This window comes from Musa acuminata, chromosome BXJ2-11 (genome assembly GCF_036884655.1).
Source record: "Musa acuminata AAA Group cultivar baxijiao chromosome BXJ2-11, Cavendish_Baxijiao_AAA, whole genome shotgun sequence".
In the NCBI taxonomy this organism is placed as follows: domain Eukaryota; kingdom Viridiplantae; phylum Streptophyta; class Magnoliopsida; order Zingiberales; family Musaceae; genus Musa; species Musa acuminata.
In genome coordinates this window covers 24,141,494-24,154,827 of record NC_088348.1, presented here as the reverse complement: position 1 = coordinate 24,154,827, position 13,334 = coordinate 24,141,494, and the positions used below count along the sequence as shown (strand labels likewise).

At 37.9% G+C, this 13,334-nt stretch overlaps 1 long non-coding RNA gene across 1 annotated transcript; it reads left to right on the top strand.

Annotated features, from left to right (window-relative positions):
• The first annotated feature begins 8,853 nt into the window (after positions 1–8,853).
• LOC135627322 (uncharacterized) lies at positions 8,854–13,334 on the top strand. Its single transcript, XR_010492586.1, has 6 exons — positions 8,854–9,279; positions 11,428–11,514; positions 11,610–11,707; positions 11,814–11,940; positions 12,024–12,384; positions 12,478–13,334. It is a non-coding gene; the product is annotated as an uncharacterized LOC135627322 (long non-coding RNA).

The following is a 13,334-nucleotide window of genomic DNA, read 5'->3' as shown; positions in this document are numbered from 1 at the left end:
GACCGTCGGAAGTTCGCCGGAAGCTCGCCGGAAGAAGTCTTGACTTACGGACTTTGTAATAGCTTAGAAAATGTCTTTAAATTCGTAGTTAGCATGTTAATTAGGGTTAGGATTAGGTGTTAATCCTATAACCCAAGTAGGGGCCAATTGGGCCCGAGTTCGGATTGGTTTGGGCCAAGTTTGGAGCCCAACCAATGAGCTGATTTGGCCTAGGCGGTGGCACCGCCTAGCACCCGAGAGCTGGGCGGTGACACCTCCTGGGCTGGGCGGTTGCACCGTCCAGCACCTGAGCGCTGGGCGGTGGCACCGCTTGGCTGGGCGGTGGCACCGCCAGCATCGGGAACATAAAAGAATTCAAATTTTTGGAGCCCAAATTTGAATCCTCTTGAGGCCTATAAATACCCCTCAAGTCTCAGCTGAGAATACAACTTTTGTGCAGCAAGTGATTGAGAGAAAAGTCTTAAAAGAGTCTTTGCCTTTCTTGTTTTCAATTTGCTAGAGTTCTCCTCATTCTTTCTTGCTGAAAATTTGTAAGAGGTTGAACTGCTTGTAAAAGGTTGTAAGAGGGGTATTTGCCCTTCCATTTCAAGAGATTTGCTAGTGGAAGGTGGGAGCCTCATCGAAGAGGGGCCTCGCAAGTGGATGTAGGTCATTTGACCGAACCACTCTAAAATCGACATAATCTCTGGTTTGCATTTCATTATTGCTATTTACATTACTGCAAACCTTCTTACATGCTTTAGTTCCTTATTACCTTTGCTGCACAACTTTAAGAATACGCTTTCAAGTTTAGCTTTTCAAGTTCCATTCTTATCGTACGAAAGATTTGTCGAAACCGAAGTTTTAATCCGCTGCACTAATTCACCCCCCCCCCTCTTAGTGCCACTCCGATCCTAACAGTTGGTATCAGAGCCACGTTTTTCTACCTTGGTTTAATACCCAAATAGAAATGGCTCTTTACGACTTTCAAGAGGGTCACTCTCTCATTTGTCCTCCCTTTTTCAATGGGACGGACTACACTTATTGGAAAACTCGAATGAGAGTTTTCTTACTTTCTTTGGATTTGAATTTATGGCACATAGTTGAAAATGGATTTGAAATGTCTTCTCTTCCAATGAACCATTGGAATGATTTGGAGAAGAAGATGTTTTCTTTAAACACAAAGGCTATGAATGCCTTATTTTGTGCTTTGGACAAAAATGAGTTCAATCGGATTTCAACGTGCGAAACGGCTTTTGATATTTGGCGAACACTTGAAATCACGCACGAGGGAACTAGTAGAGTCAAAGACTCGAAAGTTAACATTTTAATATATGATTTCGAGCTTTTTCGAATGAAGCCGAGCGAAACCATTGTTGACATGTACACCCGTTTTACGGATGTCGTCAATGGTTTACAAGCTCTTGGCAAATGTTTCTCAAATTTTGAACTTGTTAGTAAAGTTTTACGATCACTTTCTAAAGCTTGGGAATCAAAAGTAATGGCAATACAAAAAACAAAAGATTTAAATATTTTTCCACTTGAAGAACTTATCAGCTCATTGATGACATATGAAATTGTGCGCAATGCACATGATGAACACAATGAACACTTGAACCACCTTCCAAAAAATAGGAAGGATTTGGAACTCCGGACAAATGAATACCACTTGAGCGATGACTCAAGTGATGAGGACAATGATGAACTTGAACTTCGAACACTAAATATTAATAAGTTTATTAAACAAAAATCTAAAATAAACAATGAACTTGAACGGAGGAAGAGGCCAAAGAAGAGGAAGGCAACCAAGGATGAATCAAAAACTTCCAAAGATGAAACGGCAAATTGGGCTTTGACGAGCTTCGACTACAAGGTAAGTAACTCAACTCTCTTGAATTATTTTGAAATTACTTGATATCTTTCATGAGTGCTTACTTTAGAATAGGAAATAAAAAAATTATTTTTCAAAAATTATATCATGTTTTTCTTTTTAGCATCTTTGAAAAATTAAAAAATTTGATCATGAAAAGTATATTGCTAAGGTTTCATGCATGTTATGTTTTTGAAATGTTGAATGATGTATGCAACATTATGGATGATAGTTATATGATATGTGTTAATGCTTAGGATTAATCCATGCATGTGTATTTTGATGATTTTATGTCATGCATGAGTTTTTGAAGTAAATGTTGATTTGATACTCTCATTTTGGATTAACATGTTTTTGGTCTAATCATTTTTATGATAAATTAAGATGACATTCTGATGATATATTAAGATGACATAGTGCATGTACATCTATATATGAATTTCTTGATAGTCTTTTGATGATAGATGTGATATTATGATGTGTTCGGTCTTGACGGCTTCATGACGAAACTTTTATTTTGATTTTAAAATGATATATGTTTTCACGAAAGACTTGAATACCCTCACATGAAATCAATTGTATGAAATGGAAATGAATTTTCTATCCTATTGAAATTAATGAATTTATTTTACCAATCTTGTGAATTTCATGAAAATAAACATGATGAATATTTTAAAAATAAATGAGTGTATCATGTATTTGGTCTTAATGATTTCTCTTAAACATATTTTTTTGAAATCATACTTGATGATGAATATCAAGATATTAAAAGGATGTTATCATGGAATCATACTTGATGATTTGTTTTATGAAATTTACCTTTCCGTCTTAAATGTCGACACTTGTTTTATTAAAGGTAAAGGAATGCTTATAAGAAGCAAATCACATAAATAGAAATTTATAAAAATGAAATACGATCCTCTATCTTATCGACTTTTCAATAAATCTATGCTTGTCATGTATGAATTTATTGAATGTGATTTTGAGGATGATTTCGGATTTCACAAATGCTTGATTCATACTTATGACATGAGACACATTTTAAATATGAAGCATGTTCAATGCTTCAATCATATTATATCTCCCTTAATTCATTTTGTTCTCCTAGATTTATTTACCAAAGAGGAGAATCTTCCAAAAATAAAATGATGCAAATGAATCACTTATCGATACGTCTTTTTGAAATATCTTTTTAATGTGATGTTGATAATTTGAGATGCCTATTGGAATTCATGGCATAAGATAATTGAATCATTGACTTACTCTAGCTTGAAAATAAATGTTTAAAATCTTGCTTGATTAGCTGTTTTATAAGATTTTGCCTTTATGTCTTGAACTTTCATGCTTAACTTGATTTGGCATATAATGACTAAGGCATACTTAGATGAAAAAGAATCAATTCAAAAATGCTTTTCCCATCGGATCAAGATTAATGATTTCATGATATTTTGTGAATCTCGAAATTGATTTTGATGACTTGATTATGAGTTTCAAGTTACCGATTTGATTTGAATAAGTTTTATTTAAATCATAATCTTGATCTTGTAAAATTGGAATCACAAATAATATCTTTTGGTATTCATGAATTGATACTCACAATATGAAAGTATTGGTATTCATGACTTGAATTTAATTGAAACATTGCATGCTTAAATTAATCATTCTCCTATGTTTCAAAAATTCCTTAAAAGCCTTATGAGATGATTGAAAATTAATTTGCTTTATGATGAATCACGAATCATGACTTGATCTATGATATTGATATATTTTAATCATGATCCTTGGTTGTATAATCCTTTTGCTCTATTAAAAGGATTTATTGAATGAATCATGTCCTTCTTGAATTTTCTTGATATCATGACATGATTTTGTAAGTTGGCTTGTATAATGATTAAAATCTTTTGGCCATCGATTTCTCCCTTCTTTTCGGTAATGACAAAGGGGGAGAAATATATGAATTGATACTATGAGTGCCATATTTGAATGATAAATATATGAATTAATAAGTGCCATATTTAAATTTGAATTATGTTGAGATATCAAAAGAAGCTTGCATCGAAATATATGGAAAATTGATAATCGAAATGCTATGATTGCCATATGCCATGTTTGCATCATATTAAGATATCAAGAACTAGCATTGTAATTTTACTTGCTGATATCTTGTCATATGATGAAATGCTACGAATTGTTGCTAAAATGATGCATGCAACACTTATGCTTTTTATGTGATGTATTGCATATGATGTGTATCATGAATGCTTTAAATGATGAATGTTTGGTATCATGATCAACATGTTGATAAATGCTTGAAAATTTTAATGTTTGAGTATCATGTATGATATGCTTATTAATGATGATTGATTTATTTTTCGGTATCGTGCATGAAAAATAAGGTTATTGAAATTGTGTATGTTTTAATTTGAATATATAATGATGCACAAATAAGAATGATACTTACCTTTGTCATAATGTGAAAATTGATATAAGGGTCTTCCCTTCTTTTTGACAATGACAAAAGGGAGCAAGAATTTCTAGCGTGGACATCATGAAAAGAGGCAAACTAACTAGCTTGCACAATTCAAGATGAAAGCAAAAATTGCACTTCTCAAAAGAGAAGATGCAAATGTAACATGTAAAACATTATCTCTTGCTAGTTTGACATTTTTTGCTAGCTTGTATGTTGCAAAACTTGATCACTTTTTCAAACATTTTGCTAGCTTGCATGATGTAGAACTTGCTATCTTGAACATTACCAAAAGTGCTATCTTGTATGCTATAAAACTTGCATATCTAAAACTTGATAGCTTGAATGTCCTAAGCATGATGCAATACTTGCTAAATTTTCTAGCTTCAAAACTGCATGATGATAAAACTTGATATTATGTTTTTCATGCAATGAGTTGAACTTATATTAAAAACACAAAGAATAGTTGTACTTCTCCTTTTTGTTGATGACAAAGGGGGAGAAGTATGTTGATGACATGATATGCATAAGTTTATGCATATGTTCATGATGATGTGTTGCAAGTATTCATGATGAAAATTGCAATGACTTGAATTCAGTTTGAATTCAGTTTGAATTCAAGGTTCTATCAATATGGCATATTGATAGGGGGAGTTTGTTTAAACTCCCGGAGTTAAGGTTAACTCCGTCATCAAGTGATTGTCATCATCAAAAAGGGGGAGATTGTTGAATCTCGTATTTTGATGATGAAACCACTTGATATGTGTTTATGATTTAAACTGCATTTTGAGCGATGTAGGTCTACTCGATCAGGTTTAGATAGTTGACGCAGGAGGAATTGACGTTGCGCCGGAAGAGATCACGTCAGGATATTGGATGGCTGAATGCTTCGAACGTCGGGCATCGGGCCAAGGAGAGCGAAATTGCGCCAAGGATATCGGGGTTGCAGAGGTCAACCGCCGATTGGGCAACAAGCCGCAAGAGAGGACGATACACCAAAGAATCAGACGAAGCGCCAACCAATGACGTGCCGGGCAATAGAATGTCAATTCGCGTTGTAATAATTGTCTAGATCGGAGTAGAGTTTTAGCTTGTGTGTGCAGGATTAACTACGATAATGACGAAGACATAAAGCAAAACAAAGTGTCGGAGTCAAGCGCGAAGGATTCGTTGGGAGTTCGAGAGTTCGACGGAAGTCCGAAGGTTCGTCGGGAATGTTGCCGGAACTAGCCGAGAATGAGTAGGGAGCTTGCCGAAGGGTTTTTCGGAAGCTCACCGGAAGGTTCGTTGGAAGTTCGCGGAGCTCACCGAGAAAGATCGGAGCTTGCCGAATAAGCTCGTTGGAACTCGCCAAGATCAAATCGTGAAGTCTAGGAGCTTGCCGGGAGTCCGCAGAATGATTTTCAAGAGTTTATCGGAAGACCGTCGGAAGTTCGTCGGAAGCTCGCCGGAAGAAGTCTTGACTTACGGACTTTGTAATAGCTTAGAAAATGTCTTTAAATTCGTAGTTAGTACGTTAATTAGGGTTAGGATTAGGTGTTAATCCTATAACCCAAGTAGGGGCCAATTGGGCCCGAGTTCGGATTGGTTTGGGCCAAGTTTGGAGCCCAACCAGTGAGCTGATTTGGCCTAGGCGGTGGCACCGCCTAGCACCCGAGAGCTAGGCGGTGACACCTCCTGGGCTGGGCGGTTGCACCGTCCAGCACCCGAGCGCTGGGCGGTGGCACCGCCAGCATCGGGAACATAAGAGAATTCAAATTTTTGGAGCCCAAATTTGAATCCTCTTGAGGCCTATATATACCCCTCAAGTCTCAGCTGAGAATACAACTTTTGTGCAGCAAGTGATTGAGAGAAAAGTCTTAGAAGAGTCTTTGCCTTTCTTGTTTTCAATTTGCTAGAGTTCTCCTCATTCTTTCTTGCTGAAAATTTGTAAGAGGTTGAACTGCTTGTAAAAGATTGTAAGAGGGGTATTTGCCCTTCCATTTCAAGAGATTTGCTAGTGGAAGGTGGGAGCCTCATCGAAGAGGGGCCTCGCAAGTGGATGTAGGTCATTTGACCGAACTACTCTAAAATCGACGTAATCTCTGGTTTGCATTTCATTATTGCTATTTACATTACTGCAAACCTTCTTACATGCTTTAGTTCCTTATTACCTTTGCTGCACAACTTTAAGAATACGCTTTCAAGTTTAGCTTTTCAAGTTCCATTCTTATCGTACGAAAGATATGTCGAAACTGAAGTTTTAATCCGCTGCACTAATTCACCCCCCCCCCCCCCCTCTTAGTGCCACTCCGATCCTAGCAGGATTAACTACGATAGCAAGGTATAAAGCAAAATGAAGTCCCGGAGTCAAGAACGCGATTTCGTTGGGAGTTCGAGAGTTCGTCGGAAGTCTGGACGTTCATCGGAAGTTCTACCAGAATTGACCGAGAAGTCCTGGAGCTTGCTAAAGAAGCTCGTCAAAACTTGCCAAGAAGATCGTCGTGAAGTCCAGGAGCTTGCCGAGAGTCCGCCGGAACATTACCAAGAGATCATCGGAAATTCGCTAGAAGATCGCCAGAAGAAACCGGACTTATCTTGCTTAGATTATGTCTTAGGAATCATAGTTATTACATAATTAGACTTATGATTTGGAGGTAATCCCATCAACTCTGTTAGGGGCCAACTGGGCCCGAAAGTGGGCTGGTTTGGGTCAGATTCAAGGTCCAACCAGGGTGCTAAAACCCTAGCTGGCGGTGGCACCGCCTGGGGAACATCACCCCAGGAAATCTGGGCGGTGGTACCACCGGCAGCAATGCTACCAGTAGTGGTACCACCCCTGTTCGGTAGTGGTACCACCCAGTAGCAAATCTTACCGTGGTAGTACCACCCAAGAACGACGGTGGTACCGCCAGTACCCAGGAAACCTGGGATGAGACCTTTTTAGACTCCAAGTTTGAATCAACTTAAAGCCTATAAATACCCCTCTCATCCCTAGTTAACAAACACAAGCATAGAGAGTTTTAAAGTGAGAAAACGCTGTAGAAATCACTTAAGAAATCCCTCATCTAGATCTAACTTTAGAATTCTATTTAGAGAGGAGTGTGTGTGCTTGTAAGGGTTGTCTCCTAAACCCGGTAAAAAGAGAAGAGGGGTGTAAGAAGGAGGTTGATCTTCGCCGATTAAAGGAAGATCGATAGTGGATGTCGATGGCCTCAACGGAAGAGGAATCAGTGAAGTGGATATAGGTCACAATGACCGAACCACTATAAAAAGGTTTGCCTTTACTTCTTGCAATTTACTTTTATAAGCAAACTACCTCTTTTTCTTACTGTGTTTTTACTACACCTACACTCCGTGCACTTTCAAAGTTATTACCTTTACGAAACGATTTTCATAGAAATCAGATTTTATTGTACGAAGGTTTTTCGAACCGACGTAATTTTTATCACTGCACTAATTCACCCCCCCTCTTAGTGCCGACTCGTTCCTAACATAAACTTCTAATTATATTCTCAAAGTCGGCTAATTACATATTAGCTCTTGTCCTTTGACCCTCTTAGCATCGTGGTCCTTGTACCTTAAAAATTTATATTAGATCCTTATAATTATGAAAATAAAATAATACATTTCATTTTTCCTAATATCATTAACTGCACCGACGAAAGATACAACAAGAAACATCACGTGTTGGATTATCGCCGATCGATGGACAAAATAATTATTTTAAATTTTTTATTTCCTTTCATTAATCAACTCTAATTTGATCAAAAATTTAGAGCAACTAGAGGGCCTTGTTGGCCTCTACTGATCTACTATAACGAGTTCTCCTTGGTGGCCAATAAAGTCGACATGTACCCCTCCTTTGTTCCCCCACCCTTTGTCATCGTGATCACTATCCATTGTTGTTCTCTTGACCCTCTTGTTGACAGGGTCTGCACCCAAAGCAATGTCGTAAACGCCTCCTAGACCCTTCACTAGTTAGCCACTAATGCTAAACTTTTGCTCGGCTCTAGTACCCTCCTTGACCCATCACTAAAGGTGGTAGGTTGGAGCTCCTGCCATGAGTCTATCAGGGTGAAGGCCATAAGCCTCATGACTAGCTTCCAAATTGAGAGCTCCACTTTAGGTTTGCGAGGATGATAAGAACATCGTATTTGTCATTGCCAACGAGTTGGTACTTGTGCTAGTCTCCTCAACTCCAATACTAGTACCACCTCTTGTCATGAGATGAGGGAGAAGGCCGCAACAACAATCGCGAGGATCTCAGCTGTGGAGAGTTGCCACCACCTCCTGCTAGTAGAGGGTCTGCCCTTCCTCAACCACCTCTTATGTGTCAAGGAGGTGCAGCAGAGGAGAAGGCCTGAGTGACCCTTCAAACCCTAACACTAATCAAGGAAAACATAATAATCATCGGGTTTTATGGCGGGATCATAGCCCTTCTTGAAATCTATGGCACAAGAATGCTTTCCGTCAAGCCATCATCACTATAATGCTTAAGAACCTCCCAATGGTTCAAGAAATTCGATAAAACTTTCTAGAAAATAATGGTGTTCTTGTCCAAGAAGAATTTGTTGTAGTCGACTAGCAAAATTTAATTTGAATAAAATAAAAAATAAAAAAATAAAAATCAATCATTTTGCCTATCGATTTAGTGTTAATATCATGTGCAACGTTTTCTATCAGTATAATAAATGATGTTAACAAAATAAAATAAATTATTTTACTTTCATAAATCCCCGTCTAAATGTCTGAAGTACATATATGGCAGTCTTAAAAAGGTCAATGATCCCACCCGATGTCATAATTACGAATCCCCTCTCCATCTCAGACGATAAATTGGCCCTCCCCCAAGATATCAAGCAATTCCCGCGATCGAGCGCTTCTCCTCTTCAGCCATTTTTAGCGTTCTGGACTTCCCCTAGGGTTTCCTTCTTCCACCCTCCTCTTCAGAAGGATGATCTAGATCCAGGAGCACTTCGAGGTCCCTCTTATCATCTATCTATCATCTTCTTATTCTTCTTCTGTTGATCTAAAGATACGCATCTTCTCTTATCTTATTCGTCAATATTTCTTTTCGTTATCTCCCTATATGGAAATAATGCAGGTATAATGCTTGTAGTAATGTTTATGGGGGGAAGAAACAGCACGACACTTCAAAAAATTGATCATGGATTTCTTAATTATTGACTTTAATGGAAACAATAGGGGGTAGATCGGTTGCAAAGGTTACAAAGTGGTTCAAGATGTACCAAATTATGTTAACTGATGATCTCCTGAGATTTACATTAGTGATAATGTTAGGATTTTCGTTTGCTTCTTTATGTTATAATTCCTATGTGGAAGGATGTTCCTTAATTGTTGGGTAGTACGTAATGCTTGTACTGATGCATTTTGGGGAAAAAAGTTCAGGCACTTTGAAGAATTGATCATGGATTTCATAGATACTGACTTCATGGAAACATTAGGGAGTAGATTGGTTGCAAGGGTCATGAAGTGTTTCAAGATATACCAAATAATGTTAATAGATGTTCTGCTGAAATTTTCAGGTTCTGGATGTTCGGATTTGCAACATGCTTCATCCTAGGGTTCGTTCACTTAAGATACAATGCTATGCTTAATCACCTATTATGTGCAGTGCCCCCAGAATTATGATGAAACAGCAGATATTTGCAGTTTTAGACATAAAAACAAACTAAATAGGGTCATTCCTATTTATACTGATTTGATTAAGCAACATCAGGAAGAATAAGGGAACATCACGGCTATAAGTTATTATGTATGTGTTTGCGGTGATTAAGATTTTCCATTTTGACTATTAGTTAGTAGTGTCCAGAAGGAATGCAGTGAATATCTATGAAGTACATGTTAGTTAAGTATTCTGTAGATTAGTGTTTTCAAAAGGCATTGGGGTACTCGCTTAGGCGTTTATGTGAGGCGTTTCAATCAAGTGCTGCTTGGGTGCTCGCTTGAGCCCATTCGTCAGGTGCCTTAGGCGAATGCCTGAGCCAAACCGGTTCGACTTCAAGCCTGGGTTGATTGGATGCGTAAGTTGGTTCAATCAAACCATCTAATGTAGTTACCCTAACACCCCCTCTCGTGCCTAACCCAGCGAAAGAAACCAAAAGTGAAAGTGAAACCCTATGTTTGTCGCCTTCGTATGCTCCATTCACCATTGTCGGCAACCTTGTCTGTCGCCTTCATCCGCTTTATTCGTCACCTTCGTATGCTTTGTCCACTACCTGTGTCTATTCACCATTGTAGCTTTGTCCACTACCCCCTTCTTCTGGCATCTTCCTCCACGATCGTTAGTTCTCTTCCTTCTTTGTCCACTCTTTCTCATTTCAATTAACTTGCCCATATTGAGGTGGTGCATTATTACTCTGTTATGAGTTAAAATTGTTTAGCACCATATTGAAAACACTATTAGGAGTTTAATTTGGTAATTTCAATTTTGTGTCATTTTTTTATCATATTTATCAATCGTAATATATATTTTAAATTTTAATATTCGAGTGTGTCTCGCTTCGTTTGAGCTCGCTTAGCGTCTCAGGTGTTTTGGGACCTAGCCCTTCTAAAAACAATGTTGTAGATGATTATTAGGAGCTATAACTAGGGATTGTGGAATATAGAAGTCATCCCAAAAGAACGATCGTTAGCGTTGTGCCATGGGTGAAGATATAATAATGTTTGGCTGGGAGGATGTGGAAATCTGTCTTTGATATTTAGTTGATTTTCATGAGCAGGTGTAATGGGGTTTCTCTGCCTAGATATTAGAAGCAAGTGCATGGTTTTGATGTTGAAACCTTGTTCTTTGTCTCTGCATAGATTTAAATATCTTAAAGATGCTTAACCAACAAAATCAATAGAAAAGCCTGATCATTTCTCTTGGATGCATTTTGCAGTTTTCTTGAGATGGTGCCGTAGATTTACCTTAAGTAGATAATCTCACATAATTGAAATTATTAATGTTTTGGATACTTACTGCATGTTTCTTATGACAAAAGCATTCTGTGGCATCAAGTGGTAATGATCAAGGACATATCTTGCTATTTTTTGTATAGTTTCTGCTGGTTTCACTTTTTTATCATTTGTTGGTACCTGTGATCTTAATGAAGTTTTTTGTTGGCAGAATTTTTATCAGGGTATTTTTGAGGAGCTAAGCAAGTTCAGAAAAATTGAAAGCCTAAATGTTTGTGACAATCTGGCTGATCATTTGGTATTCAACATCCAAGATAATGATGATTGTTTTGGTTTATATTATTTTTACCTTTTTTCTGTGTGTTGTCTGACACGCTTCAGCCTCATTTACAGGTTGGTAATGTATATGCTAAATTCAGGGATGAGGATGATGCTGCAAATATACTAGTCAACCTGAAAGGAAGATATTATGATGGTGGTTTAATATTTAGGTGTTTTATCTCATGCTTAATGCATTTTGTCTCTTGTTTGTTAGTCTATTACTTGTATATCATATAATCTTTTTCCCTTTTTCTCAAATGGGGATTCTATTTGCAGGACATCCTATTATTGTTGATTTCTCCCCCATTATGGATTTCCGTGAAGCTACATGTAGGCAACACAAGGATAATGCGTGTAACTGAGGTGGATTCTGCAATTTTATTCACTTAAAACAAATTAGCTGGTATCTTCTGTACCTATCATCCACTACTTTTTGCTTGGACAATTCTTTAGTTTCTTTTCTGATAATTGTCGTACTATTTCCAGGGAGTTGAGGCAGAAATTATTTGAAAGATATAGAAGGCAGAAAAGAAGCCGAAGTCCTTATGGCTGCCACAACCATGGAGACTATCACCAAGGTGGTGGCAGCCGCCACAGTGAAAGGGATCAGTACTATGAAGGGCAAGGCTGAGGGCCTCGAACCATGTTCACAAGAGGAACCACAACAGAAGCCCTGTCACAGAAGGAAGTGCCGAGTGGAGGGCTAGAATTGAACAGTGGAACAGGGAAAGGGAGCAGGCAGATGATGCTAGGAAGAACACTGAGTCCATCCAGAGTGGTCGGCCGCATCATGACCAGCATCAGCAGGATAAAGATGAAGAGGGTCATCAACCTCTATGGTTTTCTGGTTAGTCTTGTGCTGCTTTGCCCACCATATTCATTCAGTCATACAGAAGTTAGTTTTTATTTATACGACTACTCACCACTTTCCACTGTGCAGGTGGTGTACAGGTCCAAAGTCCTGTTCAGTGGAATATAAAACCTAATTTCTTCGGAGAAATTGAAAACACAGACTGCTGTTTGCCTGCATCATTTGCTTTTAATTTGATTAAACATTGCTTTTTAGTTATTTTGCAATTACAGGGAATAATCAGGATCATATTCATCATTTATGCATATTCTACATATGTTTCCTGTTTAGCCATACTTAGGATCATATTCATCATTCTATTTTAGCAGCATTTGTTATGATCCAAACAAGGACCTACAGCCCTGTATAAAGTAAATGCATGATCAAAAACCAACTTCAAGTGTCGAGGTAAGAAAACGAGTTCGCATAAATATTTGGCTTCTAGTTTTTTTTTTTTGACACAAAAAGAAATCATCCTCAAGCAGGACACTGGAATAATCAATGGACATGCATGTTTATGGAAACTTCTGCCACTTTGACTGGTTTCTCTTTACATTTCAGATTCACTCAGCTTATCTTTTTTCACAAGTTTTGCAGGTCCAGGTATTCCTGTGCATTCTGCGCATCAATCTAGTCTCTTTGTTGTTTATATGAACTCTATTTATAGGACAGGGGCCTACCCGATCGGTGAACTGCATCAGTGGAGGGGCGTGTGAAGGGAGCTCCTCAGTTTCAGTTGGAGATGTTCTTTGTTTCTTTTCCAGAATGCAGGGAGTCGCTTTTTGACTTTTGTTGCAGGAGAATGATTTCTGGTTTTAATCTGATGTTAAAACTAGAGGTACTTGCTATACTTTGTCTAGGGCTTGGTTTCTTTCGAGTATTAAATGTGTTGGACAAAGTTTCATATACCATCTAGAAACAGTTAATAGAAATATTTTGGTGCGTCA